Source organism: Cottoperca gobio, chromosome 17 (genome assembly GCF_900634415.1).
Source record: "Cottoperca gobio chromosome 17, fCotGob3.1, whole genome shotgun sequence".
NCBI classification, from domain to species: domain Eukaryota; kingdom Metazoa; phylum Chordata; class Actinopteri; order Perciformes; family Bovichtidae; genus Cottoperca; species Cottoperca gobio.
This window is the reverse complement of record NC_041371.1, coordinates 17411186-17429680: the sequence shown is the minus strand read 5'-3', so window position 1 is coordinate 17429680 and position 18495 is coordinate 17411186.

The window sequence follows — 18495 nt, the reverse complement described above, 5'->3', positions numbered from 1 at the left end:
TTCACGCACTTCAGTAGAGTGGAACAGTGAGCACCAGCAGATTCTCGAAAGACTCATAAATATCTTAACCAACCCGCCAGTGTTGGCATACCCAGACTTTGACTGTCCCTTCGTACTCCACACCGATGCATCTCAACAAGGCCTAGGGACGGTCCTCTACCAAAACCAGGATGGAAAGATGAGAGTGATCGGCTATGGGTCCCGTACACTAACACCAGCAGAACAAAACTACTAACCCTAACCCTAACCCTAACCCTTATTTTATGCATCCCATTTTATTGTCTATTCTGATAACAATCCCCTGACTTACATGATGAGCACTGCTAAGCTTAATGCAGTGGGCTATCGCTGGGTAGGGCAGCTTGCAGACTTTCACTTTGAGATAAGATACAAGCCGGGCAGACTGAATGTTGTTGTAGACATCCTATCTCGTTGTCCCATTGACATCAATACCTACATGAGTCAGTGTTCAGAGACATGGTCAGAGGAAGCAGTGTGTGCCACCTGGGAAGGTAGCAGAACAGCCGAGCAGGGGGAAATAGCATGGGTTGCAGCCCTACACATCGCATCTGAACAACAAGTTCACACAGAACCTTTCCCATTAATTGACCACAATGAACTGGCAAGCGAACAGCGGAAAGATCATGTCATTGGAAAAATCCTAGAGTTAAAGGAGAGCAACACAGAACTGACTGAGGACAGACACAAGACATTGGACACATCCACAAGAAATGTCGCAAGAGAGTGGAGCAGGTTACGTGTAGAGAATGGCCACCTGTATAGGAAATCGTTTGGTCGCAAACAGCTAGTCTTACCGGCCACCTTTAAACAGACAGTCCTCACCCACCTGCACAACAATATGGGACATGTTGGTGTAGAACGAGTTTTGTAAATTTTGTAAGTCTGGCAAGGGAACGTTTTTATTGGCCTTTTATGAAAAGGGACATTGAAGAGTACATAACCAGGAAGTGTCGTTGTATAATGCAAAAAAAGCCAGCTCTACATGACAGAGCGCCGATGGGGAGTCTTACATCAAGCTCACCCCTTGAACTTGTCTGTATTGACTTTCTCCACCTTGAGACCAGCCGTGGTGGGTGGTGAGTATATTCTGGTGGTAATCGACCACTTCACCAGGTTTGCCCAAGCATATCCAACTAGAAACAAGGCCGGCAAAACCGCTGCTGACAAGATTTTTAATGACTTTGTCCCTCGATTCGGATACCCTGCCAAACTGCACCATGATCAGGGCCGGGAGTTTGAAAATGAGCTTTTCAGAGCTCTCAGACAGTTCTCCGGTGTGAGCCATTCCAGGACATCCCCTTACCATCCACAAGGCAACCCTGCAGAGAGGTTCAATCGGACACTGTTGCAAATGCTTCGAACACTATGCGAGAAAGAGAGAGAGAGACCTGGAAGGATCACCTGTCACATGTCATTCATGCGTACAATTGTACCAAGCATGAGTCAACAAGCTACTCCTCATACTATCTGTTGTATGGTCGCAGCCCACGTCTTCCTGTTGACCTGCTCTTTGGGTTGGTAACAGAAGAAAAAACAAGCACAGCAAGAGGGTATGCAGAAAAATGGGCAGAAAATATGATTGAGGCATATAAAATAGCAAGCACCAACAGCTAACAGTCGAGTGCTAAAGGCAAACACTTCTATGACCGAAGAAACAGAGGTGTGACTCTTCAGCCAAGAGATAGGGTCCTTGTCCGTAACGTTGCTGAAAGAGGAGGTCCATACAAACTAAAACCCTACTGGGAAAAGACAATCTACATTGTCCGAGAGCAGCTTGGTGAGAACGCAGTCTACAAGGTGAGCCCTGAGACAGTGGCCGTATTCGCACGCTCCACAGAAATGTGTTGCTCCAAGTAAATTACTTACCGTTAGAGCTACCTGCAACAAACACACCTGTCAAGTCACAAAAGGGAAATGGAAAGACAAAAAAACCATTGAACACAATCGAGCAGACACCTGACCATGACACAAGTGAGTCAGACGAAGAAGAGGAAGGACCACGGTATTGGCTGCGTATACCAAGAGTTGGACAGGTCACACCTGACCAAATGATAATCCGTGAGGTACAGAACCATCCTGAGCAGACAGGAGCTTACTTTAGGGAAACAGTTCCTGTTGAGCCTGCATCTGAAAGGGAAAGTGTCATTGAGGAAGACCAGGAACACATTAAGTTGAACTGCTAAAAGCAAGTGTCAGGACCCACTTTTGTTGCTGGGGGAGTGTGTGACCCACCCCAAAACTGTGTTTATTTAATTTAGTAAACCGAACAGGCAATTTCAGGGATTTTCCAGGTCTAATATTATTTCTATTAATGTAAGTGACAAGCACGTCATTTTACTTTTCCATATGTATTATGGAGAGATGTTGAATGTAAGCAGCACTAAGGTGGAACTGTTGACACCGTTGAGCAGTTGCGCTCCGGGTTGTCTTAGGGGGGGAATCTCCGCCCCCTCCTCCGACCTCCGTCCTCCGCAATCTGGATGACGAACTGAATGCTCCGTGTCTTCATTGCTGCTGCACTCTATCTGTATTTTACAGAATCATTTATTGTTGCTGTGGTACCAACTTTGGGACCCGTAACACATACATGCATTCAAAAATCCCATTTCTCCTGAAGGCGTCACAGGGAAGATCTCTGCTCGTACACATTTTCTATCGTCCACGGTATGATGGAACGGCAATAGTCTCGAGCTGCTGGATTATTTACATGATATTATTTTATGTGTATTATTAATGTGATATCAATATTTCATTTTTTAAATATACTGTTGCTATATTGTGTCACCCATAAAACTGCACTATGACTAATTTCCACTGTATGGTATGGCACCCTTGGAAACGTTCTTTTTTAGTTTTCTATTGACAAAAGTTGTGGATAGTATATCTGGCACCAGGTACTTTTTTTAAATGGTGTTTTTTGTTTGTTAAAACACTGCAGACCACTGATTGGTCAGAGAGAATCTTCACTTGTGCAACACAGGACATACCATGTACCATACCATGTACAGTATATCTCAAAAGTGAGTACACCCTTTAGATTTTTGCAAATATTCTGTTATATCCTTTCAGGGGATAACATTATCCTACTGAAACTTTGATATAACTTAAAGTAGTCAGTTTGCTGCTTGAATAACAGTATAGATTTATTGTCCTTTGAAAATTACTCAGTACACAGCTGTTAATGTCTAAACAGCTGGCAACAAAAGTGAGTACACCCCATAGTGAACATGTCTAAATTGTGCCCAAAGTGTCAATATTTTGTGTGACCATTGTTATCTAGCACTGCTTTAACCCTCCTGGGCATGGAATTCACCAGAGCTGCACAGGTTGCTTCTGGAATCTTCTTCCACTCCTCCACGACGACATCACGGAGCGCACGGATGTTGGACACCTTGCACTCCTCCACCTTCCTCTTGAGGATGCCCCACATGTGCTCAATTGGGTTTAGGTCTGGAGACATACTTGGCCAGTCCATCACCTTAACCTTCAGCTTCTTCAGCAAGGCCGTTGTCATCTTGGAGGTGTGTTTAGGGTCATTATCATGTTGGAAAACTGCCCTACGGCCCAGTTTCCGAAGAGAGGGGATCATGCTCTGCTGCAGGATGTCACAGTATATATTGGAATTCATGTGTCCCTCAATGAAATGCAGCTCCCCAGTGCCGGCAGCACTCATGCAGCCCCAGACCATGATGCTGCCACCACCATGCTTGACTGTAGGCAAAACACATTTGTCTTGGTACTCCTCACCAGGGTGCCGCCACACACGCCGGACACCATCTGACCCAAACAGGTTTATTTTGGTCTCATCAGACCACAGGACATGGTTCCAGTAACTCATGTTCTTGGATTCATTGTCTTCAGCAAACTGTTTGCGGGCTTTCTTATGCATCGGTTTCAGAAGGGGCTTCTGTCTGGGGCGACGGCCATACAAACCGATTTGATGCAGTGTGCGGCGTATGGTCTGGGCACTGACAGGCTGACATCCCACTTCTGCAACCTCTGCAGCAATGCTGGAAGCACTCGCACGTCTATTTTTGGAAACCAACCTCTGGATATGACGCTGAGCACGTGGACTCAACTTCTTTGGTCGACCCTGGCGAGGCCTGTTCCGAGTGGAACCTGTCCTGGAAAACCGCTGTATGATCTTAGCCACTGTGCTGCAACTCATTTTCATGGTGTTGGCAATCTTCTTATAGCCAAGGCCATCTTTGTGAAGCGCAATAATCCTTTTTTTCAGCCGCTCAGAGAGTTCCTTGCCATGAGGTGCCATGTTGTCCAGCATTCAGAGAGAATTGTGCCCAAAACACCAAATTTAACAGCCCTGCTTATCATTTACACCTGAATCCTTGTAACACTAACGAGTCACATGACACCAGGGCGGGAAAACAACATCATTGGGCACAATTAGGACATGTTCACTATGGGGTGTACTCACTTTTGTTGCCAGCTGTTTAGACATTAACAGCTGTGTACTGAGTAATTTTCAAAGGACAATAAATCTATACTGTTATTCAAGCAGCACACTGACTACTTTAAGTTATATCAAAGTTTCAGTAGGATAATGTTATCCCCTGAAAGGATATAACAGAATATTTGCAAAAATCTAAAGGGTGTACTCACTTTTGAGATATACTGTACAAACCATTTATGTTGAATAGTAAAGGCTTACCGCACACATAATATTTAAGATTTGCTGGTATTGGACATTCGTGTATAAAACAATTTTCCTACTTTTTGCAGGTATGAAATTGCTTATTTGATATACAGTTCAAAAGCCACTGATATCATTAATTTGCATGATAGTGGAGAAAAGAGACATTTCACTCTCCTCCAAATTAAAGACAGAGTAAATGAATTGTCCATGCAAGTTAATAATACTGGTTGGTCCGACTTCATGCTTGCTATTGTGGCTGAAAATTACGTAACTCTCACAAAATAGTTGCCTGCCACTGAATCCAGAACATGTGTTCAGAGTTTCTGTTTCACCAAATGTTTCAACACTGGATTGCATAACACATTCTATGCTGCTTATTCTGTATCTGTATAGTCAACTTAAATTGACTTTATTAAATGTACCCAGTAATGCTCCTTTTTTTCAAAAGATAAATAAAACTGTTTTCTATTTGCTATCATTGAAGTACCTCTATCTTCACCAAGCTCCAATTTCAATCACGCAAGCTGAAATCACAGTGCTTTGCAGAACGCATTGAATAAAGAGACACAGAGAGACAAAAATGAAAGTGATCTAGTGGAGATTAGTGAGGGACGAGAAAGTATTAAAAACTAAAAAGAGAGAAAACACTCTGAGCGGGGGTGTAGGACGGAGTCTAATTTACTTGCTTGTAATAATAATTTTAACATCACTGTCACACCAAATCAAATAGGGCTTCTAAAAATAGTGATGGTTGAATAAACAGGCTGAGATAAAAAAGCCTTTTGAAAACATAGTTTTCAAAATGATATTACATTTCTGCCAACAATTCCCACTTTATCCTACATACTGGTCCTTTAAAGGAGTCGTCAGCTGTTTGGCTGGAAGCCGGCGCTTATGGAAAGCTCTGCATGCTACACTCCTGACTCTGGATGGGATAATGAAGGGGTGACGGCACATTAGACATTAATAACCTGGAATTACCTGTGATAACTATGGTAACACTGGCAATTTGCTTAAATTCTCCTGTATTGGTGATAGGTGGTTGGTCCAACTGGATGGAGAAGAAAAAGTTGTGTGTGAACGTCTCCATTTAGTATTAATTGTCTGCATTTTCAGCCTATAGCTATAGTCCGTGACAAAGAAACTTCTGTTTTCTTCTCACCATGCTTCTATTGTTTCATTGTGACTGTTCTATCACAATGAACTCCACCACATGGGAACGTTTATCACCACTTTTAAAAGAGATTTTTCTAACTTCCCCATTTGTACACAGTTTGCAAAGCAAAACAACACAGCAGTGCAGCATGAGTTAATTTCTTCAAGATCCCTTTCTTAGCCCATGTCCACACAATTGAGGAAAAATCTTAAAGCACAGTTTATAGAATATGCCAACATGTTTTCCATCTTCACAAGCAGTGTAAAGGGGTTAGTATGCTTTAAATTAAGTGTTTGTCAGATTGTCTGAAACCCTCTAACCATACAGGTTTCAGACATTAGAGAACTGTGTACAATAATTTTAGTAACTTTACAAACTTTACGCCACAATGTAGGTTTCCTCACATTGGGCAATATTTGTGCACATTTTATCACAAGAGAATACTGTATGTTATTTGAAAGGCTCTTTGATTCAAATAAACACATAAAACACAGGACAGTTTTCAAGTGTACCCACTTTGGAAAAGCATTTTTGTAAAGATTCATTTCACCTGGTGTACATCGAAGGCCAAATAAATAGATACTTCTTTTAAAGGTTTACTCACATTATTGTAAACATATGTCAGTACAAAAATAATAGTGTTTCTTTCTTTTCTTTCTTTAAAAGTTCATCTTTGTCAAAGCACTTGACTTGCACATTTATGAGAAAACAGAAAACGGTTTTATTTTGTAATATTCTGCAAGATATGAGTAGAGACCCTGATGTGCACATAGTATTCACTCAAACTATTGGTCTGCGTTCTTGTCAGCCATCAAACTAGCCATCCATCTGTCCTTCCATCCAGAGAGGCTGACTCCTCATGCCCTGTAGCCCAGGACAGGGCCTCTCTCCAGGAGACAGTAGCCAGCTTTGTTCCCCTATCATGCCTCGCATTCCCCAGACCTGCCCTGGTTCCCTTACATGCCTGCTCCGTAGGCAGGCATCCCTACCAGCCAGGGAAGCAGCATCCAGCCAGACAGCCGGTCAGCCATCCGTCCATACATTCATACGTTTGAGCGGCTGACTTCTTGTACCCCCCTGGTCCAGAACAAGGCCTCTCTCTGGGGGACAGTAGTCGGCTTTGTTCCCCCCCTCATGCCTCACATTCCCCAGTCCTGCCCTGGGTCCCCCCTCAAGGCACAGGGCACTGGGAGGGGCACGGGCCTCTCTACGCCCCCATTTCCCTTTCTCTTTCTGATATTATCATTCTTTTAACCCCCCCCCCCCCATCACACCACCAACACCACATCTTTTTTCTCCTGCAGGTTTTCGCTCTCCAGTCCTAAGCTTTTACTGATGCCCTTTCTTGCTCAGTCTTTTTTTCTTCACTAAGCCATAAAACTGACAGTTAACAACCTCGTCTCTCCTCTCTGAATCTCTTACATTCATTCTCTCTCTTCCACTCCCACACACTCTGTATCACTTTTTCTTTCCTCAAAATCCTCTCCTAATTCATTTCTGTTGCTTTGGTATAATCAGAGTGCCTATACATCGAAATGATACATGTATGTCATACCTATAGTTGCATATTCCTCTCTTTTTTAACTTTTTCTCTTGCTCTAAAATGTAATAATACCCAAGGTTTCAACCAGCTTTCCAAATCATTCTGTAATGCAACCTCAGCGTCATCCACCAGTTCACCCTTTAGCCGCTCGCTCAAAACACAACACACAAAAACCTGATCCAGCGCCAGTGGCTGTCTGTACCTACAGCCCACTTCTATTCAGTGAGGAGAAGGGTGGGGGCGTAGGCCATAATTAAAGATGGCGTCCTTGCTGTCGCACAATGCCTCTGCACAGAGAAGGCTTTTATTGCATGTATTTTTCTCAACAGGAGAGTGGGCAGTCTACCCTCTGTGAGCATTTAATTGGTTTAACAGCTGGAGAGGAGGAGGACGGGGGATGGAGGGGGTCCAATTGAGGAGAGGAAACAAAGACATGGAAGAAAAGTGCGTCACCAGGATTTTAAATTTGTTGTGTCTGATGTTGATAAATGTATTAGCGGTAGACTGATTTTGGATATTGTGCATCATAGTGGAAAATAATGATTTGCAGGCCTGTCACCTCCCATCTGCACACTGTGTTTGTTAGCGTCCAAATCGTTGGCAGGTAACATTTTCGTTGCGGCATCATGGGTATTATTATTATTTTTAAAAATACACCAAGATTAAAAAGAGAGAGGGAGTGGCTTTTCTGTTTCAGGATTTTTAAACACATACAGTACCTTCCACCCACTTGTGAGGCTGTGTGTGTGTGTGTGTGTGTGTGTGTGTGTGTGTGTGTGTGTGTGTGTGTGTGTGTGTGTGTGTGTGTGTGTGTGTGTGTGTGTGTGTGTATGCTTGGGTGAATGTGGATGCTGACAAGTGTCTTTGTCTGTCCTCTGCCAATAAATGAAAACTGGAGCAGGGCCTTGGGGCAAGGTGAGGCCACGTCGTTCCTCTGGAGGTTTCAACTAATGGAGATCCACTGTTGGGTTGGAGGACCGGCCCTCAGAGACACGGCTGGGGATTAAAAATGTAATCCACTGCACACATTACCACGTACAGGCTACACATTTCAATCTTGGGTGTAAGTGGCCACAGTTCTGTACTTTTACTAGCCCCTCGTTTTGCATCCACCCCAATGTTTTTATTGGAACAGTCTTCCAGATTTGTTTTGATTTTGCTCTACCAATCTCTGGAGAAATGATGGGATCATATACAATTGTATAACTATTTCTGAATTCTGAAAAATATTTCAATAATATAGAGTAAGGATAATATTGTCACATATTTCCGAGCTATCATACTATTGACATAACTTACAACTTACAACAAGTACAGTGTTCTCTACTCTTTAAATAACCAGATTGTATGATTAAGGGGGATTTATCGGCAGAAATGGAATATAATGTTCATATTTATAACAAAAAATGGGTGTGTTTTTGTTAGCTTAGAATTGTGCACTTCATATCGACATCATCTGCAGAGTTCGCCATGTTTCTACAGTAGCCCAGAACAGACAAACCAAACACTGACTCTAGAAAGGGCCTTTCGCATTTGACCTGCAACAACAGAGTTGTCTTGAAAAACAGATTTTGTTGTTTTTTTCTATTTTTCTATTGATAAATAAAGCTTAAACAGATGGGGATCAATGAGCAAAAAAATAATAAACTAGAGACCATCTGGCGATGGGATCACTCCAGCCATGACGCCAAATCGAGTCAGGGGCGTAAAGTGAGGGGAGGGGCCCACTTCCTACCCCCCTGCTCCCGGTGCCCTAGCTAGTACCACAACCATCTTGGAAATTGGCCTTAATTTTGATTTCAACTACACATCTGTATCTTGCGTGGTTTCGACGTTAATGCTTGTGTCTGTTGAACTCCGTCATTCCATCCAACCCTGTGACGTAACAGGCGATAGTGCTGCAACATGGCGGTGCTCTTTCCACGAAAGATATAACAGGAATAGTTTTTTCTTTGAAATGCTTACATTTGTCATGTTTATATAATTGCTGATAAGAGTGGAAATCCAATCAGTCAATCAGCTGACCTTGGTTGACCGCTTCATATCCACTTTATTTCACAGAGTTAGATGGGAAAATATGATGGCTCTAAACGCTGTATTTCTCCACTGAGCACTGGCTCTCACTCGTTCTTTCAAGGCGGACCATTAAATTATATATATAAAAATACAAGAAATCTGTCCGTGTCTATGCCCTCAGCCAACTGCCAATATATTAGTTCAATCGTCAAACCCTACCAGATGAACCTACCATGCATGGTGCACTTTGTTTGTTGTCTGCCTTATTTGTGCAATATTTCATATTTCACAGTACTAACGCTGTACTGTGAACCTATGTGCAATACCTTTTACCTCTTTATTTATGTATTTTTATATTGTGTATATCTCTTACTTTTCATTTTTATAATTTTACATTTTTGCTGTTGGAGGATTAGTAAAGTAATTTTTTCATTTTACGGTATAACTGTCTGTTATCTGTGCATATGACAATAAATATCTTGAATCTTGAATCTTGAATCTTGAATCTTGAATGAACTCAGACTTTTCCAACTGTCCCATCACCTGACTGTCCTACCGCTCTACACACCTGTTCCCACTGTCAGCCCAGCAAGTCCCTGGCTTTCCCCGCCCACCTACTAGCCTGCATCTCATTCTCTCATCAGCCCTGCAGCACTTATACCAGTCTCCAACATTCACACGGCTTTTTATATTAACACACGGTCTTGAGTATTCACACACATGTATAGAGGTTTATCTTGTCATTTGTAAGTAAAGTCCTCAATATCTATTGTTTTGGTTTTATAAGAAGATTACCATAACAAATAAGAGGGTTTATGCAATCTATAATACTCCTACATTCTACTCATCAGCAGTATATCCATCATAATATGCCCACCTTGTTACTATCAAATGTTAGCTTTAGTGGAGGCCTAATGGGCAAGGTGGGAGGGTATACATGGAGGGATAGGTGGTAAACATGTGTGATGTGTTGAGGGGGGACTTCCCACAGCTACACTCCAGAGACAGAAAAGCTTATTTCACACTTCATTTCATTCTAATACCTTGAACAATAGCACAGGAAAATACACTTACACACAAACAAACATCTCTATAATATATTCCACATGTGGGCAATCACACACACAAGCACATGAACCTAAACAACATATATTTCTCCGTATGAACATGGATCTATATTTACACATTTGTCACCCACACGTTTAATAATGTAGAGGGATTAGGAAGAAGAGTATTTTATGTAGAAAGAATAATAAAATAAGATGAAAACTGGAAGCACGATCATGTTCTTGCAAGGAGTGTGTACATCAGAGATCCTGTGTTTAGTCTCTAAATAAAAGTGTTGTTTGTGTGGGCTGACAAAAAAATCAATAGAGCACAGCTCGTAACCTGTAAATGCACTTTTTGAAATTCTATTAAAACATTCTCTGAGGTATTGCAATTGTGCTAATAGACACAGTAAACTGAACTGTTGAGATTATCAGCAAATAGATGGTGGCAGGGAGGAAAGAAAACAATGCCTGTTCAATCTCTGAATTATGTTCTGATTTCTAACGTCAGCACATGACATTGAATACATGATACTGTATTAATATTGTGAATACTGTGTGGATACTGTATTATTGTGGATACGGTATTAGTATAATGGATACTGTATTAATATTGTGGATACTGTATTAGTATTGTGGATACTGTATTCATATTGTGAATACTGTATTAATATTGTGAATACTGTGTGGATACTGTATTATTGTGGATACTGTATTAGTATTATGGATACTGTATTAATATTGTGGATACTGTATTCATATTGTGGATACTGTATTAGTATTGTGGATACTGTCTTCATATTGTGGATACTGTCTTCATATTGTGGATACTGTATTAATATTGTGGATACTGTATTAGTATTGTGGATACTGTATTCATATTGTGGATACTGTATTAATATTGTGGATACTGTATTAGTATTATGGATACTGTATTCATATTGTGGATACTGTATTCATATTGTGGATACTGTATTAGTATTGTGGATACTGTATTAGTATTATGGATACTGTATTAATATTGTGGATACTGTATTAGTATTATGGATACTGTATTCATATTGTGGATACTGTATTCATATTGTGGATACTGTATTCATATTGTGGATACTGTATTAGTATTGTGGATACTGTATCAATTTTGCAGATACTGTATTAGTATTGTGGATACTGCATTAATATTGTGGATACTGTATTAATATTGTGGATACCGTATTAATATTGTGGATACTGCATTAATATTGTGGATACTGTATTAGTATTGTGGATACTGTATTAATATTGTGGATACTGTTTTCATATTGTGGATACTGTATTAATATTGTGGATACCATATTAATATTGTGGATACTGTATTAGTATTGTGGATACTGTATTCATATTGTGGATACTGTATTAATATTGTGGATACTGTATTCATATTGTGGATACTGTATTAGTATTGTGGATACTGTATTAGTATTGTGGATACTGTATTCATATTGTGGATACTGTATTAGTATTGTGGATACTGTATTCATATTGTGGATACTGTATCAATATTGTGGATACTGTATTAGTATTGCAGATACTGTATTAGTATTGCGGATACTGTATTAGTATTGCAGATACTGTGCAGATACTGTATAAGTATTGTGTATATACATTATTTGATTTGTTAATAATTTAATGATTAAGTTTTGCTATTATAATCTGGTTATATATAAGTTCCTATATATCATTTTGTTATTAGAATTATTTAAAAACTTAAATTATTTGGTCATTTGACCTTCCTTTGTTTTGCTATTTTCTTGATTTTATGAATTGTACCTTTCTTCTTTTTAATTGCATTATACTTGACGCTTTGGCAATATTGAATTTGTTACACTTATGGCAATACATATATAACATTGAATTTAATTAATATTAAATAACTGCACAGGTCCTGAACAAGTACTGTTTTGTTGGTGATACAATTATTGAAACAGCCGGGATAATCAGCAGCATAGAAGAGCCAAGGTTACAGAGTGCAGTGGAGGAGGACAGGGGGAGGTGAGAAATTACACCCGAGAGGAGGCTACACAAACAACAAATATTTGCAACTGGGTCACCAGATCTGGTCTTTAAAGGTGCAATCCTTTTACAATAGATTACAATCACCGCATTAAAACATTCTTATTGTGCGGAATTCAGACACTCTGCTCATAGGTCGCCACAGCTGTGACAGTTCGGTTTGTCATGCCTAAAGATGACCTATAGATATGACATCATTATCAATATCTATCAGAGACAGAAATACACAATGCACACACGCAATACCACACACATGCTTTCTCCTATCACTAGCAGTGTGTGCATATGTAAAACACACTTCTTTACATGGGCATAGTTACACACGTACATATATAATGATGTGATCATAAGTCAATACTATCTTGTCCTTGTACGTGCACAGCACACGTCTGTGCCTGTGTGTTTAGTGAACCAATCTGATAATTGCAGTGAGCGATTGGAGCTGACACCTTGCACTTTTCATGTTATCAGTCATTAGTGAGAGTGCAGAGCATTATGAGTGTTGTCACCCCCCTGCACACACACATACACATACAGAAAATCGAAATTCCAACCCTGCCTGTCACATTTCATTCATTCAGCCATTGTTGACAAGAGAAAAGGACACATTTAAACCCAATTTCACAGCTGGGCCTGATTAGATATTGTTTGTTTATTAGTTTGGTTTTGCATATCACATGGCTGTAAACACACAGCCAAGCACTCTGCACTATATGCACATAGCACATGTACACAAAGAGAGAAGCGGTAGTTGTTGGGAAAATATTTGTTGTTGGGATAATATTTTTTCCCCAAGTTCCTTCCTTTTTGAGGGAATTCTGCCTATTAGATAGTGACATTTGTTGTGTACAAGTGTACAACATTGGCATTAAAGGTAGTGAAAGTTAAAAGGTCGGGTGCTAGACCGGTGTCTGTAGGTGTGTTTCCACTTGCTTGTTTTGGGGCATAAAAATCCCCCCAATGTTTAATAAAAGAAACCCTGAAACATATTTTGAAAAGCAAAAATCTGAATAAGTAATAAATGTTTGTGGAAATAGATTTGCGATACATTTATGTAGTTCTATTTTGTAAGTCGCTCTGGACAAAAGTGTCAGCTTAATGAATTGTAATGTAATGTAAAACTTTCAATTAAAATGAAAACATAACTTATGGTGTTAAAAGATAAACATACACTACACAGAACATGTTAAAATGAGAATAATGATTTACAACAACCCATATGATCAGAGTGTAGGATTTAGATTTTAGATTATTATTATTTATTTGTTTGATTGTAAATTATTAGGGAACCATAATTTGGGCAGAATTGGACTGTGCATTGGTGATAAAGAGGTACATATATCAGGTAACAGCAAAACCTTTTTCTTCTTCTCAAACTGCACACAGAGTTGATGGACCAACAACAAACAGCTCACCAAAGCACAGAGATACACTTCACAAATAAAAACTGTCTCTCATCATGGGAGGACCATTGAATGTGCTGGAAAACAATGAATGAGACGAAGGGTGAACGATCATACACTCCACATAGCATGAAATGAATCACCTGATCTCCACTAGATATGAATTGAAATAATTGAAAATAAATACATTCCCTCTGGACTGAACTTTAGACTGTGGGCAGGAAAGATTGTGTCCAACCCCTCCCACCCTGGACACAAACCATTTGCATCGCTCCCCTCTCCATCAGGACCAAAACCTCACGCCACAAAAACAGTTTAACAAGGCCTGACACAGACCTTTATCTCCTCCCATTGACACGACATGTTGCATTAATGTATTTGTCACATTGACGCTCATCTTTGGGACTGTATCTCTGTACAAACTGTTCCTCATTCTCCGTACTGTGAACCATTGCACATTCCTCTGACAATTCAATACTACAACTTCTAAAACTGCACAGCTCTTCATTATTAAATCACATATACTGTACATATTTTTCACAATAATTTGTCGAAAACATTTTTGTATTTTTCTTTGTATATGTCTTTGTACACATTTTATTATTTTAGAATTGTAATACCTCTCTGGGAACCATCACCTTATCGTGGTGGAGAGGTTTGTGTGTCCCTGAGAGCTGTGTTGTCTGGAGCCTAGTGCTCCTGGTAGGGTCTCCCAAGGCAAATTGGTCCCAGGCGAGGGGCCAGACTAAGAATGGTTCAAAAACGACTTCATGAAAGAAAGGGAAATGAAAGGAGAAACCCTGCCTGGAAGAAGCCCGGGGCCCCCATCTGGAGCCAGGCCCAGAGGGAAGTGCGCTGTCACACGGGTGGCAGTGATGGTCAGGGACCTCGACGGACCAGACCCGGGCAGCAGAGGCTGGCTCTGGGGACGTGGAACGTCACCTCTCTGTGGGGGAAGGAGCCGGAACTAGTGCGGGAGGTGGATCGCTACCAGTTGGATCTGGTGGGGCTTACCTCCACTCACAGTCTTGGCTCTGGAACCGTACTCTTGGATAGGGGTTGGACTCTATTCTTCTCTGGAGGCATCGGGCCGGGGTGGGAATACTCACTAGCCCCCGGCTGAGCGCCGCTACGTTGAAGTTAAACCCGGTGGACGAGAGGGTCGCCTCCCTACGCCTTCGGGTTATGGGGGGGAAAACTCTGACTGTTGTTTGTGCCTATGCCCCAAACCGCAGTTCTGAGTATTCGGCCTTCTTGGAGACCCTGAATGGAGCCCTGCAGGGGGTTCCAGTAGGGGACTCCGTAGTCTTTCTGGGAGACTTCAACGCACACTTGGGAAATGATGGAGACACCTGGAGAGGCGTGATTGGGAGGAAGGGCCTCCCTGATCTAAACTCGAATGGTCGTTTGTTGTTGGACTTCTGTGCTAGTCATGGAATGGCCGTAACAAACACCATGTTCGAACATGAGGATGCTCATAAGTGCATGTGGTACCAGAGCACCCTAGGCCAAAGGTCAATGATCGATTTTGTAATCGTATCATCTGATCTGAGGCCGCATGTTTTGGACACTCGGGTAAAGAGAGGGGCGGAGCTGTCGACTGATCACCATCTGGTGGTGAGTTGGATCAAGGGGTGGGGGAAGACTCTGGACAGACCTGGTAAACCCAAACGGGTAGTGCGGGTGAACTGGGAACGTCTGGAGGAAGCCTAGTGCCTAGGGGTTGGCAGACCGGGGTGGTGGTTCCCCTATTTAAAAAGGGGGACCAGAGAGTGTGTGCCAACTACAGGGGTATCACACTTCTCAGCCTCCCTGGTAAAGTCTACTCCAAGGTACTGGAAAGGAGGGTTCGGCCGGTAGTCAAACCTCTGATTGAAGAGGAACAATGCGAATTCCGTCCTGGTCGTGGAACAACAGACCAACTCTTTACTCTTGCAAGGATCCTGGAGGGGGCCTGGGAGTACGCCCATCCGGTCTACATGTGTTTTGTGGATCTGGAGAAGGCGTATGACCGGGTCCCCTGGGTGATACTGTGGGAGGTGCTGCGGGAGTATGGGGTGAGGGGGTCACTTTTGAGGGCCATCCAATCCCTGTACGCCCAAAGCGAGAGTTGTGTCCGGATACTCGGCAGTAAGTCGGACTCGTTTCCAGTGAATGTTGGCCTCCGCCAGGGCTACGCTTTTTCACCAATCCCGTTCGTGATTTTCATGGATAGGATATCGAGGCGTAGTCGTGGAGGAGAGGGGTTGCAGTTCGGTGACCTGAGGATCTCATCGCTGCTCTTTGCAGATGATGTGGTCCTTATGGCATCATCGGCCTGTGACCTTCAACAGTCACTGGATCGGTTCGCAGCCGAGTGTGCAGCGGTTGGGATGAGGATCAGCACCTCTAAATCTGAGGCCATGGCTCTCAGCAGGAAACCGGTGGATTGCCTACTCCGGGTAGGGAATGAGCCCTTACCCCAAGTGAAGGAGTTCAAGTACCTCGGGGTCTTGTTCGCGAGTGAGGCGACGATGGAGCAAGAGATTGGCCGGAGAATCGGAGCAGTGGGGGCGGTATTACAGTCACTTTACCGCACCGTTGTGACGAAAAGAGAGCTGAGCCAGAAGGCAAAGCTCTCAATCTACCGGTCGATCTTTGTTCCTACCCTCACCGATGGCCATGAAGGCTGGGTCATGACCGAAAGAACGAGATCACGGGTACAAGCGGCCAAAATGGGTTTTCTCAGACGGGTGACTGGCGTCTCCCTTAGAGATAGGGTGAGAAGCTCAGCCATCCGTGAGAGACTCGGAGTAGAGCCGCTGCTCCTTTACGTTGAAAGGAGCCAGTTGAGGAGGTTCGGGCATCTAGTAAGGATGCCACCTGGACTGACTCCCTAGGGAGGTGTTCCAGGCACGTCCAGCTGGGAGGAGACCCCGGGGAAGACCCAGGACTCGGTGGAGAGATTATATCTCCTCACTGGCCTGGGAACGCCTCAGGATCCCCCAGTCGGAGCTGGAGGATGTGGCCCGGAGAAGGGAAAATTGGGGTTCCTTACTGGAGCTGCTGCCCCCGCGACCCGATCCCGGATAAACGGTAGATGATGGATGGATGGATAATTGTAATATTTGCTCATATTTATATTATATTGATCTTACTTTGTTTATGTATGCACTATTAGAAAAAGTCCTTGTATGTGAAAGCCTAATTGACACATAGCTGCATTCTAATTTATGTTGTGATTCCGATTCCAATTTGGTTCTAGGGAATGGTTCTTATCATGTTGTCATATGTTTCAGAACATTGTGAATGGAACAGTTTGTGGTACTTTAGACACACAGACACAGTAAATCAGTACACTTTCATACTGAGACATAACTGCAAGCATTTATCCCGTTCAATAATTGTTTAACAAAGTCATGGCTTCTGACTTTGCACAAGAGATAATACTTAACTCCTCCAAAGAAGATTCAGGTAAGTCATGCTCATACTCATGTTGTGTGTTTTAAGCAAAATAGCCAAAATGTTTTTTGCCTAAAGTGTCTCGCCATAAGTCTTTTAATACGTTTATTTATTTTACTTGCTTCACCTGAATTCATCTCTTTGCAGTCAGTACTGATATAATCTGTAACAACAACAAGTTAATGTTATAATTCTAATGTGTAGTGAATCTGAGCACATGAACATAACGGATCATCATTCATATCAAGCCAGTGCTTCATTAACAGTAACTAAATGCACTTGCATGACATCAAGAAAAACATTTCACTGGGTTTTTCTCATTTGTAGTGAACAAACTGACGGATCTCAAGACACGAAGGAAAAGAAGTAGAGACACTAATGTCTCAGGATCACCGACCAAAAAGGGTAGAAGCTACATACGCCACTCCGCTGACCAGTCAGTGCGAGGAAGAGGAGGAGTGGTGATGATGAAAAGTTCCCCAACCCCACTGAACACTGTGAGGTGACAGTGGAGGATGTCAGGATCAGGAGAGTCAAGAGAGTCAAGAGAGTCAAGAGAGTCAAGAGAACGGCCCTGCTGCTATGGCCCAAGAGCTTTAGCAGCAGCAGCACCACCACTACCACCAGCAGCACCACTGCATCATGTGAGGTGTCAGTGGAGGATGTCAGGATCAGGAGAGTCAAGAGAGTCAAGAGAGTCAAGAGAGTCAAGAGAACGGCCCTGCTGCTATGGCCCAAGAGCTTTAGCAGCAGCAGCACCACCACTACCACCAGCAGCACCACTGCATCATGTGAGGTGTCAGTGGAGGATGTCAGGATCAAGAGGGTCAAGAGAAAGGCCCGTAGGTACAGCAGGAGCAGCAGCAGAACTGCATTCTGTGTGATGCCACTTGACGATCCCAGAGGGATTTGCAAAAGAGAAAGATCAGTGGTGATAGTGAGGCACCTGAAAAGAAGATCATGTCTCCCGACCTCATCAGCATCGGAAAATACAATTCTGTAGAGAGTGAGGATGTAAGCGTTGACAATGATGGCGACAACATAAGCGCCTCAATCGAGGAGGAGAAAATCTATGAGATGTCCTCCTCGGCAAACACGAGCAGAGGTGAGCTGACAGTGGGAAAGATTTAGAGAACTTCAGTTTTCAAGTTAGGAGGTTT